This window comes from Myotis yumanensis, unplaced genomic scaffold (assembly GCF_028538775.1).
Source record: "Myotis yumanensis isolate MYYU_CA2020_CCGP unplaced genomic scaffold, mMyoYum1.0.hap1 SCAF_22, whole genome shotgun sequence".
Lineage (NCBI taxonomy): Eukaryota > Metazoa > Chordata > Mammalia > Chiroptera > Vespertilionidae > Myotis > Myotis yumanensis.
Genome location: NW_027223773.1, coordinates 6,464,479 through 6,483,514, shown reverse-complemented (window position 1 = coordinate 6,483,514; position 19,036 = coordinate 6,464,479). Strand labels below are relative to the sequence as shown.

General features: G+C 41.4%; 1 protein-coding gene across 4 annotated transcripts in view; it reads left to right on the top strand.

The window, feature by feature from the left end:
- DISP1 (dispatched RND transporter family member 1) overlaps positions 1–19,036 on the top strand; it is a 114,573-nt gene that overhangs the window by 48,896 nt on the left and 46,641 nt on the right. The window contains exon 1 of one of the 4 annotated variants that reach the window (XM_070401036.1): positions 13,436–13,573. The exons of the other annotated variants lie outside the window; for them this stretch is intronic. The gene's annotated coding sequence lies outside the window, so the exon portion shown is untranslated. Of the gene's footprint in view, positions 1–13,435; positions 13,574–19,036 lie in introns of those variants that run through there. 4 annotated transcript variants of the gene reach the window in all.

Here is a 19,036-nt window from a genome sequence, read left to right as displayed (position 1 = left end):
GCTGATGTCAGCAGGCTCGCCGGGTAATATCTGGAAGAGAAGGGTTCTGTCAGAGAGATGCCCACTGAAGTCAGGTTCAGCTGTAAATGGCTGGTGTCGGATTTGATGAGTTAGGACAGCTCTGCAGAAAGGACGACTCACTGAATGGACAGCAGTAGAGAGGTCTGCGCCTTGGTGGCGTGACCTCAGGCTGTCAGCTTTGCAGAGGGAGGGACACTTAGCTCACCCAGAACTAACCGGAGACTTCCGGTTTACAAAGCACAGTGTTAATGTGTTGTTATCGTGGGCACAAAACTCGCTCCAGCCAGAACAATAAACTTTACACTTGGTGTGTTTGTCCTCCTAGAAGATAAAATTATAAAGCAGAGAGGTGTGATGGACAGAAAATTAAATCAAAGGCACTTGGATATTCCTAAGCGTTATTTATGTTGATGTGCTTTACTCGAGTTCCTATGTCCAGAATTCTGATGGATGTTACGGGTTATAATAAAAACCAAAGTGGAATCTCAAGAATGGCAGTGCCCAGGAGTGCTTAACCCTACTTTTGTAATTACTCTGTAGGTTGCAGTTGTCTCCATTTGTGGTTTTTCTCCCAATAAGTTGTTTTAGAAACCAAGATTACTACTCTGTTAGATTAGCAGGGGTCCTCAAACTTTTTAAACAGGGGGCCAGTTCACTGTCCCTCAGACCGTTGGAGGGCCGGACTATAGTTTAAAAAAAAACTCTGAACAAATTCCTATGCACACTGCACTTATCTTATTTTGAAGTAAAAAAACAAAACGGGAACAAATACAATATTTGTATTTGCATGTGGCCCGAGGGCCGTAGTTTGAGGACCCCTGGATTAAGGCATACACCGCCTAAATTTTCCTCTGCCTTACCTCATTTCCAATGCTAGATGTTGTCCTCTCCCTTCTGTTTCCGATTTTCCCCTCAGATTACTTTAGTTTCTGCCTTGCTTTTCTTCCCCATTGTGTGATGCGTTTGTCTTAAATTTATCATATTGGTACTGGGCCTGTTTTCCATTTCCCACATTCCCTTTACCATTGGCCTGTTCCTTCCTTTTTCTCATTCTCTCCTCTTTCATCCCTGTTTGCCTTCGTTTCCTCATATGTCAGACTCTTTTTCTACAAGGGATTTCTTAAAGTTAATTATAAGGGGTTGATTCATGATTAATCAAATTGCTCCTTTTAACTGGAATGTATTCTCGGGGCTTCTTAGACGGCAGAAAAATAAAAGCCAATCACACCATATCCATAAGCCTCGGTAAACTTTTGTTGAACTTATTTGGTTACTTTAGGTTTCACTAAAGAATGTGAGCTAGAAAAATAGCAGAGTGATAGGCACGTGCTTTCATGTCTGAGCACTGACAGATGAGGTAGCAGGGACCGCGGTGGAGCAGGGCCGCCATATGCAGAGATGTGGCCTGAGATATGAGACAATCTGCAGGGTGCTCAACCTGAGTGAGTGTATTTTTACAGCAGGAATGCTTTAAAAAAAAAGTCCTTAAAAAACTTGCAACTAGGAAATAGTGATTGGAGCTTAGTACATTAAAAAGATTTATTTTGACTTTTGTGAAAAGTATCACCCTCACCCTATCTCCTTGGTTCTTGGTAGTCAGTTGTATTCTTTTAAAAGGTTTGCCTATGAAATGAAATATAAAATTACGATGGAGTCATCAGATAAAATATTAAGAATTAAGCAAATAAGTTAATGGACTAAGTTAATTTTTTGTGGATAAAATAATTAGCTTTCAGATATCAAAATATTAGTTTGTGTGTGTAAATATAGAGTGGGGATGTTACCGTTAGATCCATATTATCTAAAATATGAACTTCCAAGTTACTTGATTTGAAAAAAGAATTTGGTTCATAAAATATTACATTACTCAAATTATGTTCTTTTATTTGCTTAGTAATAAGATGTTGCCCTTGTAGCTTCCTTTTCCTCTTTCCCTGTAAAAACTATTTAACCTTTAGTCTTTAAAAAAATCATAAGATATTAGCATTAAACATTCAGTAAAAGAATTGGTGAAAAATAAAATAGGACCCTCTTACTGGCATTCATCTTTGGGATAACTCTCATACAATTTTCTGTGTAATTGGACACTCCAGGGCCAAGTGGGGATAACTTGTTCCCAAATTTGTACTTGAAAGTGGGAGTCGGTCATTTCTTTAAAAACATTCTTAAAAAATAGGTAAGTTCTGTTTATATAAATAATATGATTACATGTTTTTCTCCCCCAGCCAGGACAGGCGTCCCCTGACGCCAGGTGATCCAAGGAAATCATTAAAATCCTTGGCTGTTATAAAATTCCTTGCTCCTCTATTTGAAGTCAGGCTTGATCAAAGGGACCAGGATTTACATTTTAAAAAGGAACTTGTGCAATGCCACAGTTGAACTTTCCAAGCTCAGGACCGGAATCCAGAGTCCAGGTTATCGCTGTACACAGATTTAATTGCCTTTCATCATATATTATACCAATGGGATATATTAGTTTTATGCTTTGAAGTTAGGAATCAGAAAAAAATCCCTCTTGTGGCCTGGTGAGGTCTGTACATGATTATTAATTTGGATTCAAGGTGTGTTTTTGGACCAGCTCAGTGGATTTTGAAATCAATAAACTTTTACTGATTTCAGAGACAAGATGACGTGGACACCAGGAGCTTACCTCCTTTTTCTGTCTTCTCACCTGCCCCTTCCCCTTTTTTCACTTGCCCTTTGAGAAGGACACAGAGTTATTTATCACTGTCAGAATAAGACTGTAAAGACTGTCCCCGACAGTGGATATGCTGAGAGATCTTGTCAACTTTAGGCTTCGACAGTGTCAAAGAATGTAGGGAAGTTAAGATCATGGCAGCAAATACTGAGCATCTTTCGCATATCCTGGCTTCATAAAACCTAGCTCAGCTCTGGTTGCCCTGGCCACTGCCTTTGGTACCAGTCGTCAGTGTGTCAGTATTGACAGTAACCGTTGTTGCAGATAGAATCACAGATGAGCAAAAGCGTTATTTCCAAAAGGTATGCTTTGATCTAAGCAAAAGGTACATCTGAACGTTATGCAAGATCAGGGGTTATGCTAGAGATTTGTGACGGTTCTGCTTGTTTCTGTACAGGGGTTCTGAGCTGGATCCCTGAGGCTGGGTTTGACTCCGTGCAAAGCCAGGAGGGTGTGGACGCGTGTTGTTACTAAGGCGTTCCACTTGGCAGGGGAAGGAGTGAGCGCTGCATTGCCTCATCTCCCAGAGGGCTGGCATAGGGAGTGCCTGCCGCTCCTGTGCTGTAACTGAGGCTGTGCCCACGGTGCCCTCACCGTGCGAGGGAATGAGACTCGAGGATACGAAGTAGAGTCCACAGGATTCCTGGTGGCTGGCTGAGATGTCCAGGAAAGCAAAGAACGTTGGGTGACTAAGCAGGGCAGATGCTTTAACTTAGGAAGAGAACAAAGAGCTTACCAGTTTCATTTCTCCAGTACTCTTTTTAAAAAATAAATTTTTACTGATTTCAGGGAGGAAGGGAGAGGGAGAGAGAGTTAGAAATATCAAAGATGAGCCGAAACCGGTTTGGCTCAGTGGATAGAGCGTCGGTCTGCGGACTGAAAGGTCCCAGGTTCGATTCCGGTCAGGGGCATGTACCTGGGTTGCAGGCACCTCCCCAGTGGGAGATGTGCAGGAGGCAGCTGATCGATGTTTCTCTCTCATCGATGTTTCTAACTCTCTATCTCTCTCCCTTCCTCTCTGTAAAAATCAATAAAATATATTAAAAAAAAAAAAAAGAAATATCAAAGATGAGAGAAAATCACTGATCGGCTACTTCGTGCACACCCCCTAGTAGGGATTGAGCCGCAACCCAATCATGTGTCCTGACCAGGAATCAAACCGTGACCTCCAGGTTCATAGGTCGACACTCAACCACTGAGCCACACCTGCTGGGCTCCAACACTCTTTTTTTTTAAAAAAAAAAAATATTTTTATTGATTTCAGAGAGGAAGGGAGAGGGAGAGAGAGATAGAAACATCAATGATGAGAGAGAATCATGGATTGGCTGCCTTCTGCACGCCCCACACTGGGGATAGAGCCGCAACCCAGGCATGTGCCCTTGACTGGAATCGAACCCGGGACCCTTCAGTCCGCAGGCTGACGCTCTACCCACTGAGCTACACCAGCTAGGGCTCCAACACTCTTGTCATCCTTTCTTCCCCGGTAGTATCAGGAATTTTCAGTGACAGAACTGTGCAGTGTCTAAATACTGGACATTGCTAGTAGCCTGGTGACACACAGCTCTTTTCGGTTTCTTTTGAAGGCAGAGGTCATCGTGGTGATATCCTGTTGTTAACATAACTTGGAACTCTTCGTGAATAATTGTGGGAGCTTATTTTACTGTTGTTGCTTTGTCATCAGCGTAACCGATTGCCCATCTCCTGTGGCGTTCCTGTGCCAAAGCAGTGCGCGTTCCAGTGCTTGTTACATGTTAGTCACGGTCATTTTGGTTACACAGTTTTTTGTTATAAAGGAATAGAAATGTTAAATGCAGTTCAAATATTTCCCCTTGCATTTTTGTCAGAGGTTTTGCGATCTTAAGTCATTTGAGTTCCTGGGAACAGGTTAACAAGGCACGTTGTGGATTTTTCTTCTCTAAAGATGTTGACGGTTAAGGGTATCTCAGAGACTGGGGCAGGTTTCCCCTGGCCCCGGGAATAGCATTCGGAGTCCTTTGAGGAGGCCAACGTCTAGTAGACACATCATAGCACACACGTGGGTCTGGGTCTGGGTCTCGGGGCAGCTGCCTCGTCGTGTCAGTTCCCACCACCGGAGCTGGAGCGTTTACCAGTCCACACCCAGGAGGTCCATTCTGGCTGACAGCCCGGAAAGGCCTGCCACTCAGGGGTGGCAGTGACCAACTGGAACACTTGCTGGGCTTTCAGCACTGGGCTTCGCAGCGAATGTGCCCGAAATGCCTGTTGTTGCAAAGCCTGAGTGTGGAGCATATCAGTCATTGTGATGACCTTTGTTTTCATGCTTTTGAAGTGGCATTTGCTGAGCTTTGTGACATGCTGTCTTTAAAGATATTAAGAAAACTTTTACCTTCCATGACCTAATCCTAACTTCTAATGTCCCTCATTTATAAGTGTATTCTTTCAGTCATGCCTATGGTTTAAGTCTAACAACACTGCTATGTTGGGATATTTTTTTTAATATATTTTATTGATTTTTTACAGAGAGGAAGGGAGAGAGATAGTTAGAAACATCGATGAGAGAGAAACATCGATCAGCCGCCTCCTGCACATCTCCTATTGGGGATGTGCCTGAAACCCAGGTACATGCCCTCGACCGGAATCGAACCTGGGACCTTTCAGTCCACAGGCCGACGCTCTATCCACTGAGCCAAACCGGTTTCGGCATGTGTTGGGATGTTTTAAAAGATATTTGAGAGGCCTAAATAAAATATTCTAGTATATATCTTGCATTCTTAAATTTTGGTAAAAAATATTCTCCGTTCCTATTTGTTATTACATTATTTCTTATCTTTTAGCAGCCGTCTCACAGAATTTTATTTTATATAAAAAAGTTCTGAAGCCAGACAGCCTGAGTTGTGTAATTTTGGACTGCTGGAAACTTCTGAATAATGCATAAGTGTGTTTTCAACATATAAATCAACTCCCACTACATTTGTGAAATACCTAACCCTAATAACGCCTTCTCTTAGAGTTTGGGTAATTTAAGGTTCTTTCTTGCCAACAATAATAGGACTACATATTATAAGAAATACAAATAAATAAAATAGGGTTAAGAGTGTTCACTTGCTTTCTCCCATACGACCTCAGCTGATGCAAGAGGATGCGATATGTCACAGAATTATGTAATCTAAGCATTTAACTCTGGTGACGGGTGTGGGTGTGCAGGTGACACGTGAAATCTGACTTGGAAAATTAACTTGCAGGTATTTTTATTTCATGACATAAGGAAAGTAAGGGTAACTTTCGCCATAAATATTAGAAGTCTGACTTACAGAAAATTTCGATTTATTGGTCATAATCCCTCTAAGCATAGGCATAACACATTCATTTAGATTCGTTTAAGGTCTGGCACCAGTGCAACTGAAGGTGTTAAGATAATGTTCTAATTAAGTGACAGTTAAGACACAGCGGTCTTCATTCTGGCCACGGAGCTCCTGCCAGGCGTATCTGTTGTGAAAGTAAAACATCTTATTTTGAAATCCTAGATTGCAAACCAAAAATATTTGGGAAATTCTCCAGAGCCCATGGGTGTATTATGTTTTGCTTTTAAATCTTTGTGCAGCACCAGATTATATTCTTAGACGATCCACAGTCTCGTTATTTTGTTATGGCTGAAATGATCCAGTTGTTTTTGATAGAAAATGATCAAATCTGAGCCTCCTCTCTCCTCCAACACACAGCACATTCTTTATACTTCATGTGGGAGACAGACTCGGGCAGCAAGCTATTTACACTGCTCATGTCAAGACAAAATGTTCACCAGAATTCCAGCGTGAGACCCATCGTAAACTAACCTGCTGGAGTTATTTTCACATTTTAAAAGTTTTTTTTTCATAGTAATTTTTCAGTTCAGTTAAGGAGGGCTGACATTTTTGGCTGCTTTTGATATTTCCCAGTAAGATTCTTTTTTCTTCACAGAAAAAAAGAAGACTGCCTTTTGTCTGAAAGTTACTAGTCTCTGTACCTTTTGCTTTAACATATATACCTGAGCTTTTGATCTTCATTCAAATTTTTGGTATGTATAGATCCATAAGTGAATTTCATTCTGGATGATCGAAATGCTTTCTGGATTACAGTTGGTCCTTGAACAGCACAGGTGAGAACTGTACGGGTCCATTTAGGTGGGTATTGTATGTATTTTCTCTTTTTATGGTTTAAAAAATACTTTATTGTAAGAATACAGTATGTAATACAGATAATAGATAAAATACATATTAATGAACTTTATGTTAGGGTCCATTTAGGTGGGTATTGTATGTATTTTCTCTTTTTATGGTTTAAAAAATACTTTATTGTAAGAATACAGTATGTAATACAGATAATAGATAAAATACATATTAATGAACTTTATGTTATTGGTAAGGCTTCTTTCTGGTCAACAGGTTATTAGTAGTTAACTTTTTGGGGAGTCAAAAGTTATATGTGGATTTTCCACTGCACCAGGTCAGCACTTTTAGCCCTCTCGCACTGTTTAAGGGTCAACTGTATGGATAGTTTTTCATCGAATTAAGCACAGGATGTAATGAATAAAAATTAAGTTTCCTAGATTCACCTATTTCTAAGACACTTTATCACAGAAATCATAATTGCTGCAATAAAATCAATTGGCAATTAAGCAGAAAGTCCATTAAATTTAATGGCTCATTGTGGGGGAGGCCTCTTTTATTTGTTTTCATTCTTGAAAAATATTTCTGCTAATGCCAAGGACAATCCTACCTTGGAAGCCAAACAAAAAGAAATTTTCAGAACTGCCCAAGAATAAGCTTGCGTATTGGCTTCTTGCGTGACTTCTGGTTTAAAGAAAGGCCAGTGACTGACATCTCTTATTATTCAGCACCAGTTGAATATTCAGAATTGAAAAGCAGAGAATAGTGCAACATGGCAGTCATACTTAAATTATATGGAATCTTGGCCGTTGTTTCTTCCCCACAACCGTGGTCCTTGGGGCCCATATATATCAGCAGGAAAATAGGATTTGTGTGCTGAATTTTATTTTGCTGACTGCATTCCAAAACGACATATATTCTGCTTAATAAAGGACATATGTAACAGTAACAAACTATAAAACGTCATTTTTTAAAATTAATATTTGTCAAGTACTGGCAGTTACTAGATCTTCCTGAAGGGTCTAAAAATGATAATAGAGCCCAGCCACCGAGGCTCAGTGGTTAGCGTTGGGAGCAGCTTGGGGGGCCGCTGTGACGATGATGAATCCGGAAGCTCTGTGTTGCTTAGGTTGAAATGTAGCAGAGCACAGGTGCGTCACATCATCAGACTGTGGCAGTGATCCGAGGGGCAGTAGGACCTAGAAAGTGGGAGAGGGAATGGGAAGGAAGGGGTGGGTATATGTGCCAATGACTGCTCTTGAAAACAAACAAACAAGGGTAGGTGGTGGCATAAAGGTCAAAGACGACTCTCATCCTAGATCCCGATGCCACACAGATCGGTAAATAAATATCTAAGTGAAAATTTGGGGTTCAAGGGACAACGACTAAAAGAAAAATCAGGATGCTATTTGAGGATGATAAGGTAATTTACATTTTAGATTATTGAGTTGGAGCTGCTGGCAGGACACATACTGAAATGTCCTTAGAGAGTTTAAGGGACTGAAGTTTTGCCCCCCTGAGCTGCCTTTTTGGGATATTGACTTAAGCTATTTATTGAGAAGACTTAGAGGGACCCTTTGACCCTCCCCCTTTCCTGCCCAAAAGATAGGAGTTCTTAGGATGCCACCTAAGCCTAATTTAAAGTAAGCATGGTAAGTTAGAGGGCTTCAGGCAGGGGCTGGTGGTTCTCAACCTTCTGGCCCTTTAAATACAGTTCCTCATGTTGTGACCCCCCAACCATAAAATTATTTTTGTTGCTACTTCATCACTGTCATGTTGCTACTGTTATGAATCGTCATGTAAATATCTGCTATGCAGGATGGTCTTAGGCGACCCCTGTGAAAGGGTCGTTCGACTGCCAAAGGGGTCGCGACCCACAGGTTGAGAACCGCTGGGTTAGTGGCTACCTCCTGTGTCCGATTGTTTGTGACTTGCCCAGCAAGGATTTGCCTGCTGTGTGTGTTCCCCTCTCCCTCAGCTCCCTGTCAGTGGCCCCTCTCACTTCTGAAATCGAAGATCCCATACCCAACCATCGGTATTTCAGAAACACTCCAGTACCATGTAGAGTGTCATCTGCACAACTTTCCCATGGCTACTGGTTCTGAACTTGTCCTTTCAGATGGCTAAGCTGTGACTTGACCAAACTGGAAGAAAATCGGACTGATTTTTAAGGGACTCTGCTGTCTAGCTTAGCCCACAGTTTGCTCGTTTATGACTGGACATTTAATACACACACACACACACACACACACAACGATTACTAGGTGGGATTTCTAAATGTCAATAAATATAACAAAATCTAGGATTATGTTTTGGCCTGAGTTCAGATGTGAAAGAGTTTGTTAATCAGCAGGTGGTTGTGTGTTTTTCCCCCCAGTTTCTAAAAAGTACCTGCTAGCTCTTGTCTCTCCTCCCCTCTCCCATATTCTCTCTCTAATATTGAAGACAGAAGGAATCCTAAATAAGTGATTTAAGAAAAACAGGGATATTGGTTTCAGAGAACATTGGAACTTCGGTAAAGTTCCTAGCATTTTCCTTTTCACTCTAATATATTGAGAAATAACTGAAGCGATTGGAAATAACACTATTATTTATAAAATAATAATGTATTCCACGTGACAGTACTTAAAATGTACTTAAATTGTCTATTTTTACACAAACACAGCAAGATTTTAAAATTTTTATTTATGGATTTTAGAGAAAGGAAGGGAGAGAGAGAGAGAGAGAGAGAGAGAGAGAGAACACCATGGATTTGTTGTTCGTATGGGGATCGAACCCACAACCTTGGCATATTGGGATGATGCTCTAACTAACTGAGCTACGTAGCCAGAGCTGAAGCCAACAGTTTTAAATAAAGTGGTTAAATCAGTAACCTGCCTAATAGTGTCACGTAGAATTTGCAGGTTTATGAGTTGGGAGATTTCAGGTCTTCGGTTCCTGTGACACCTGAACTCATTAAGGGGCTTCTTGAAGTTGTTTATGGGATCAACCACCCCAGAGCCTGTGTTTGCCTTTCTTGCAAGGACAAGCACAATGAAACAGTGTCAGCCTCTTTAATAAACTAAACCAAACCATCAAAGAATGGTAAACACCTCCGCTTCCATTTGAATTCTCGAATTCCTTCTTGGGGATTTTTAGGTATTATAGCAGTTGGCATACATAAGGCATGACATCAGCATACCCTAAGATCGCAGGGACTGGATCTTTTAATATATTTACTTGCCTAAGTGCTCCTCTTTTTCCCTCCCTCCCTCTTCCTGTCGTTTTCCTCCACAGGACTGACTCTTTCTACCCACTGTGAGCTCATACATGGTCTTTCACTCCCAGCATGTGGTCTCAGAGCTGCAGCAATATCACCTGGGAACTTCTAGAAAAGCACACTCCCAGCCCCACCCCAGTCCTCAGAGTCAGGATCGCTGGGGATGGGACTCAGCAGTCTGCCCCCTAGCAGGCCCTCTAGGAGGTTCTGGCGCACACTCAGGTTTGCAAATGCCCATTGGAACTATTGGTCTCATGCAGGGTGGGGAACCTTTGTTCTGCCAAGGGCCATTGGGTATTTATAACATCATTCACTTAATATAATTCACGTCATATAAATTTGTGTTGCTATGAAAAAAGCTCTTAGATTTATTGAATTTTGAGTCCCGCCTGCGGTTGCCTTGGCAGGGCCAGACCAAATGACTTCTCAGGCCTTACACAGCCCGTGGGCCGGACGTTCCCCACCCCTGGCCTAATAGTTAGAAATATATACCTTCTTTTTATTGAGAAAGGTGTAGCCACATACTTAAAAGTCACCGTTTTGAAGCGTACAATTCAGTGGGTTTTAATGTATTTTCAACTGTCACCACTGTCTAATCCCAAAACATTTTTATCACCCAAAAAGAAACTGCGTACCTATGAGCAGTCACTTCCTATCTTTTGTCCTCCCCCCATTCCCAGGTACCCATGAATCTACCTGTTGTTTTTATGGATTTGACTGTTCTGGATATTTCGTGTAAATGGAATCATACAATGTGTGACCTGTTGTGTCTGGATGTCACTTAGCGTATTTTCAAGGTTCATTCCTGTGGCAGCATGTATCGGTGATTCTTTTTCTTACGGCTGAATAGTGTCCCGTTGATGGACGCATTGGGTTGATCCAGTCTTCTGCTGATGGGCATTTGAATTGTTGCCTTGGCTGTTACGAATAATGCTGCCATGAACATTTGTGTACACATTTTTTGTGAATATGTTTTCAGTTCTCTTGGGTGTATACAGTTGATTCTCTTTATTTGTTTGAGCTGTATTTCAGAAAGCCTGCCCATGCTGAATTGGTGAATACTGAGCGATCACTTCGCAGGGAAATACAGGACTGGGTTACTTTGAGTTTCTGGTTACATTTTAAATAAAATATCTTTTTATTGTTTTCAGAGAGGAAAGGAGAGGGAGAGATTTAGAAACAGCAATGATGAGAGAGAATCATTGATTGGCTGCCTCCTGCACGCCCCCTACTAGGGATCGAGCCTGAATTGTAGGCATGTGTCCTGTCTGGAATCGAACTGCGACCTCCTGGTTCACAGGTCTACACTCAACCACTGAGCTACACCGGCCAGGCTCGAGTTACATTTTTGACAACCAATCACTACTTGTCTTGTGTGTGTTTCTCTTTAACACACATCACAGCCTTTTTGAGCTTAGGAACTCTAGACAGCACTGCACATTACTTTTGGGGGCCATTTTAAACAGTGAAATTACCAAGAAAAAGCACAAAGATGTGAACAAGGGGGCACTACGTAGACCAGTGATGGCGAACCTTTTGAGCGCGGCGTGTCAGCATTTTGAAAAACCCTAACTTAACTCTGGTGCCGTGTCACATATGGAAATTTTTTGATATTTGCAACCATAGTAAAACAAAGACTTATATTTTTGATATTTATTTTATATATTTAAATGCCATGTAACAAAGAAAAACCAACCAAAAAAATGAGTTCGCATGTCACCTCTGACACGCGTGTCATAGGTTCACCATCACTGACCTAGACTGTGGAAAGAACCCGTGTTTACAGTCTGAGAGCTGAACCAAGAGCGCAGCCACCTGCTCATCCTCACCTGGGCTCATATTTCCCACCTCTGCACCACATACCTGATGCCTGCGAGGCTCCGAGGGGGTACTTTGGGGTCACAAATAAATTTTAGCAAGTTTGTAAATACAGAATCCTCAAATAATGACAATCGGCTGTACCTCCGGGTGAAATTGCTGAGTCATATGGTAACTCTGTGTTAATTTTTTGAGGAATTGCTAGACTGTTTTTCATAGTGGCTGCATCATTTTACATTCCCATCTGGGTCTCACTTTCTCCATATTCTTGCCAACACACGTTTTTCCTTCCTTCTTTCGGTTACAACTATCTGAGTGGATGTGGAGTGGTGTCTCGCTGTGGTTTTAATGTGCATTTCCGTAGTGATTAGTGATGTTGAGCCTCTTTCCGTGTGCATATTAGCCATTGGTATCGTTTCTTCAGAAAAATGCCTATTTTAATACTTTGGTCTTTTAGATTGGATTATTTGTCTTTTTATTGTTGAATTGTAAGTTTTTACGTGTATTATGGATACTCGCCTCTTAGATATATGATCTGCAAATATTTTTTCCCATTCTATGGGTTGTCTTTTTTTGATGCATACAAGTTTTTTATTTTGATGAAGTCCAGTTTTACCTATTTTTTTGTTTGATCGCTTGTGCTTTGGTGTTTTCTTTAATTTTGAAAGTGCTGTCTTCATATAATTAATCAGTACAGCCTGTTAAAAGAATTGTTTCCACGTTTTCAGTAAAGAAGTCATGGAGAGTTCGATGTCATGATTTCAGTAAATGATCGCTTATTTGCCAGTGGACGTCATTTGTCAGTTTAAAGTGGTTGTTTGCAGGTATTTACCAGGTTTTTATGTTGTGGCCGTGGCATCAGCAGGGCCCACATGGTAAGGCCGCGTCAGTTTCATTGAACAAAGTGCTGGTTTTGTTTGGGAAAACTGAAGAGAAGCACTTACAACTTTTAAACAGTATTTTCTTCTTTGATAAAGAAGACTCTTCCTCTTTTAAAAGCGAGGAACTTTCTGCCCTAAAAAGCAGGGTCTCAAAAGCCATTTGTGAAGGAGCAAAAATCCCCGGAACTCGGAAATAAACACGGATGGGTGTTTATTTGTGTTAGTTTAAATGCAGTAGCCCCGCGTGTCAGAAAACTGAATCTGCGACACTTAAGTGAGTCTAAGCAAGCAAATAATATCAGCTCGCATGGCTTTAATCTGCTAAGTAACTTTAAATCCAAGAGATCAAAGGAACGCGTAACTGAAAACAGCCCTTCGCGCAGTTTCTCCGAAGAAGCAGGAAAAGGCTAGAAATTACATGTCACCTTCATATCCTGGCTTGTGACCTTGTGCTCAGATCAAGCCCCTCTGTGTGCCAGCTGTTACCGTTATTAAGACCTTGCCCCTAGGGGTTAAGTAGGAGGGAAACTCCTGCCCTATAGGGAAGCAAACACTGCAAGTCCCAGCCCCTAACACGCCTCATTCAAAGCGAGCGGCACCTCCTTGTCATTCCTCTGCCCCGCGCTCGGCTGCGGCCGCGGAGCTGCTCCTGCCCAGCTCTGCTCGCTTTCTGCTGGGCTGTGTCCCTGCGTCCCTGCAGCGGTTGGGGCTTTTGCCGCTGCGATCCTTTGCTGACCCAAAGGAGCCGGAACTTTCTTCTTTCAACATCAAGGTAATGCTTGGCCTCCTGCCCATTTGTTATCTGGGGAGACTGGACTTTAAAAACTGGACTTTGTTCTGTGCTTCTAAGAGTTGAATTTAAAATTCCAACTTGCAATTTCTTTTCGGAGTAAACTTGGAAGGGCTTCTCCATGCATTGAAATCCGATGTTTATTTAAATTGTCGTCTTGCATGAGAAGGTGAGGCAAGCCGTTTCTTAGGAAAGTTTATGAAAATGTGCTATCTTTATGAAGTTGGAAGGAAACCGCAGATTTAAAGCAGCATAAACCATTGTTTCCTGCTTTGAGGTTTTCCTTTAACCACTATCTAAATCAGAGAATTTAAAAAAGATGTGCTACTCTTTACCCATTAGTAGCAAACTAGACGCAGAATTATAGGAATGACTTTAATTGCTGTTGTGAATCAGATATTGTAAGAAAGTAAGAAAACATCAGCATCTTCCCACCTATAAAAATAGAAGTCTCGTGAAGAACCACTTAGGGACTGAATTTCCAGGCAAGTTTAATTCTTATCAGTGTTCATTTCGAAGACACAACTTGGTATACATCCTCCAGTTGTATTTGAGTCTATTAAATGCCGCATGATGAACTATATGCATTTTAATTGTAATAACGGTCACATTATAATTGGATTTACTACTTAAAGCAGAAGTCAGAATATATTTGCCATATTTACTTTTGTTTAAAATGAGAATGGATGGCCCTAACTTGTTTGGCTCAGTGGATAGAGCGTCGGCCTGCGGACTGAAGAGTCCCGGGTTTGATTCTGGTCAAGGGCATATACCTTGGTTGCCAGCACATCCCCAGTAGGGGGCGTGCAGGAGGCAGCTGATCGATGTTTCTCTCTCATCGATGTTTCTAACTCTCTATCCCTCTCCCTTCCTCTCTGTAAAAAATCAGTAAAATATATATATTTTTTAAAAATGAGAATGGATGATTTATATGTGACTGTTAGAAAAATTCAAACTAGTTTAACCTGTGAAATATTTGTGTGTCTGCTAGCAAAATGTACATCTGAGAAAATTAGATAAAAATTTCATAAAACAGATTTCATGCAAATTATGGACTGATCATAATGACTTCAGTGAAAATGCAAGAAATAAATAGACAACGTACTTCACAGTTTGCTAAAATATTATTTGACAGGTATTCCTGTTGAAGGAAAAATGAAATATGTACTTTTTAACCACAAGAGGGTTATTATAGATGATCATCTTTATAATTTAATGAAACCCCAGGTCCCTTTGATGGCTGGGAAGTCCCCAAACTCTGCCAATAAGCCCTAAACCAGTGTCTCACTGTAGACAGAAGAGTCACTATTTTCCATGGCTTTAATGTCTGCTGACACATTTCTACTTTTAAAATGTTGAAATAAGTAGTCTTTTTGCAATATTTTATTTATTTTACAATTTTGCATTTCTTCAAAAAACTATCTGAGAATGCTTTCACTGCCAAAACCTTGTATATCGGAGTATTTCATTGGACTGTGCTCCATTTGTCGCTTGCAGTAGGCAAAAATAAGGCAGAGTATTTTTTATGCTTCCCATGCTCCATCTAGCTTACATCTCAGACCTGAATTATAGAACCGTGAGCATGAGCTAGTTGTATTGATTATGCAAAAAAAAAAGGATAATATTTGAGAATCTGGAATGATGGCCCTGCAAAGCAGTTGAGAAAATACATGTTATTGGTGAAAAAGGTGAAGGGATTAAGAAAAAATAAAAGGCCGTAACCGGTTTGGCTCAGTGGATAGAGCTTCGGCCTGCGGACTGAAAGGTCCCAGGTTCGATTCCGGTCAAGGGCATGTACCTTGGTTGCGGGCACATCTCCAGTGGGAGGTGTGCAGGAGGCAGCTGATCGATGTTTCTCTCTCATCGATGTTTCTAACTCTCTATCCCTCTCCCTTCCTCTCTGTAAAAAATCAATAAAATATATTTTTTAAAAAAAGAAAAAATAAAAGATGCAGATAACAGTATGGTGATTGTCAGAGGAAGAGGGTGTTTGGGGGAGGTGGTAGAGGGCAGAGTGGGGATAAATGGAATGAGACTTGACTTTGGGTGGTGAGCACACGATGCGGTGTGCAGATGATGTGTTACAAGGTTGTAACCAATGTCACCCCAACAAATTCAATTAAAAAAAGAGAAGAGAAAAGAAAATGCATGTTACCCTTGCCTCAGGCTGGGAAATGACTCATATGTGTTATAAAATTGATTCAGCCAACATTTCCATCTAATCCCAGTGGCTTTGTCATTTATACCGAACCAATAATCAGCCCTTTTTGGCAAGCAGTGGGGAACCTGCTTTTCAGTGTTTGCTGGGCACCATTCCTCACCTTTCCTTGTAACTGCTGAGCTCCTGGGGCTGGAGCAGAGCGCTCACTCACAGCTCCTCTCTTCCCACTCGTGTGGGTGACGCGCAGCCTTTGCACGCTGACTGTGAACATTTCCCAGTTTTTTAAAAAAAATTGTAATTTATTGATCACACCCTAACACAGGAAGTAGACAAATGAACTGCTTAGCCTGCCAGCCTGTCTGAAAAAAATATAAAACAAAGCAACTATAGCAAATTAGAAAAGGGAGACTTGGGGAAGAGGGTGTCTTTGTTCTCTCTATCTTCTATTCTTTCATCATTTTAATCTCTATTAAACAGGCTCGCTTATGACAGGCCCACATATGAGATTGTAAGGGAAGTGTTCAGGGGGAACACTGCAGGTGCTCATATGCCTATAAATCAGGAACCCGCCTAGTTAACCGAACAATATGATTTAATTACCTCTGTGTGCAAGCAGGAATCCCACAGGAACAGTAAATATCATTTCAGTTCATCTAATACACACAAGAAAGCAAATAGCAGAAATCATAAGCATTTATAGGGTAATTTAAGTAAAGAATAGAAAAAGGCCTCTGAAAGGTGTATCCAGGCTCTTATTACTAAGTTAATTTCCTCACCCAATTCAAGTAAGAAAAGATGTTTTCCTACGCTTAACATCTCAGAGCCCTTTAAGCAAAATGTGTTTCATGCAAAAACTCTGAGAGCCATTTCCCAGGTCGCTCAGTGGGCGGAGGGACCCCTTGAGATGTCTTGAGCGGGGGAGGGGGGTACTGCGGGGAGAACCCATCTGGGAGCTGGTCTAGGAATCTCATTTGCTGCCTCTCAAACTTCCCCAAGCAGCGGGGAGTGGGACCTGGTGGCATCAGAGACTTAGCATTTGTGGGAAAAGCTGAGATGATTCCAAGTGTAGCATTAAAACCCACACCTTGCCATCCAAGTCAGACAACTTCCAAGGCCTTTATGGTGATTGGTCTCCATTTCTGACTTTATGGAAGATGTCGTAAGAACTCTCCCCTTCTTTTGCCTCACAGCGTCTGGGAATAGACGTTTCTTAATTGGATTGACCTTTGCAATGGATTTTCCCTTTGAGCTGCTAAGTCTGAGGTTTCGAGATGTGTGAAGTCCTAGACGTGCATGACTTCAGACGCGTGTGATCCCTTCGGCAGCATTGATGAAGCTCAGTAATCTTAGCCTGTTTCTGAACAGGACTAGGGAGGGGCGGGCAGGGTACAGTAACATTGCTCTCTTGTAAACTTGCCTGTTTTGCGATGTTAGTAGAGCCAAATAGTTTGAGATGAAATATTATGGCCTCACGATAGGCCTCTCCCATCTTGAGGGACCTGTTCATTACCAAGGCATCTTGTAATTCTTATTTGGCGGGGAGGTGGGGCAGGGAGCAGGCCTGGTGTCTGGAGGCTGTCTGATCCGAGAATTGGAACATTTAAGATGCTTAAAATACAGTAAAAATCGTCCCCTTTTCTTAATTACTGGTTTATTCTTTTTGCATAAAACTTTAGGAAACATGCCTTTATAATAGAGGGGCTTGGGCTTCGTTTTTTGGAGATTGGCAGTGGTTGGGGTATAGTTTTCCTTAAGGGTTAAATGAACTCATGAAACAAATTGGCTATATCCTAAACTTTATTCAGATGATCTGTAAATGATTGAGGTTATGTGACCACTCGTTTATGTCTGTACAACATTGTTCCACATACATTCTGCCCTGTTGTCTCTCAAAGTAATGTCCTAATAAAGGTTTCTCTTCACCCTTGTCCCCATGCTTACACTTCAAAAGTACTATAGATGAAACCCCTTTTCGTTATAACCAACAAAAATTAAGATAAGCAAATACTACAGAGCATACCTAACATGAAGTACTCAGTCCAGTTTTTTAAAATTATACAGCAACATTCTTCATTTCAAGCAATATGTTTTGAATGTTGACTATTTTGCGTGGCATTTGCTTGCTCTCATAAATTGACTAGAGGCCTGGAGATCCCTCAGCCTGGATTGCGAGAGGGTACAGGCCAGGCTGAGGTACCCCACCGGTGTACGATTGGGGCCTGGGAGGGACACGGGAGGTTGACCAGCTGGGGAGGGACTGCAGGAAGGCTCCAGGGCATGTCCGGCCCGTCTCGCTCAGTCCCGATATGCCAGACCCCAGCAGCAAGCTAACCTACCAGTTGGAGCGTCTGCCCCCTGGTGGTCAGTCCACGTCATAGTGAGCAGTTGAGCAGCCTTAGCATACCATTAGCATATTATGCTTTGATTGGTTGAACAGATGACCGGATGACCGGACACTTAGCATATTAGGCTTTTATTATATAGGATTAGCATTACTTTTATAAACTGTAAGTCATTGGTTCTCACCCCTTACTTCACAGTAGAATCATTTGGGGAGTATTTTTAAAAATATGAATGCTGCCCTAGTTGGTTTGGCTCAGTGGATAGAGTTTCGGCCTTTGAATAAAAATATATTTTAAAAGAATACTAATGGCCACACCACAGTACAGTATGGATTAAATCATAACCTCAGGGCCTGTGTCTGTAATTTTTTATTTGTTTATCACTGGAGTGACTGTAATGTGCAGAAAGGGCTGAGGCTGCTGTAATAGATTTGTTACTTGTGGATATTTATTAAATTTATTGCATTTCCTTCAAGATTTGCAGCAGACTCTCAGTGAATGTCTTGGCTGGTTCTTGGGTTAGTTGACAACCTCTCAGAGGGCTTTCTAGAATTTGAAAGACTATTGATAGATATTTCTGATTATAGAAAACTTCTCTAGTTTTGTTTTGTATATTCTTTATTATACAAATGAACATAAGTCTCCAGACTTAAGATTCAATAGAAATTAGTGCAACTTAATAAAACTAGTAAAATACAATTTTTTTTAAATCCTCATTCGAGGATATTTTTCCATTGATATTTTAGAGAGAGTGGAAGAGAGAGGGAGAGACAGAGAGAAATATCGATGTGAGAGAAACACATCGATTGGTTGCCTCCTGTACGAGCCCTGACCAGGGCCCGGGCGGGGAGGAGCCTGCAACCTAGGTACATGCTCTTGCCGGATTCAAGCCCGGGACCCCTTGGTCCGCAGTCTGACGCTCTATCCACTGAGCCAAACTGG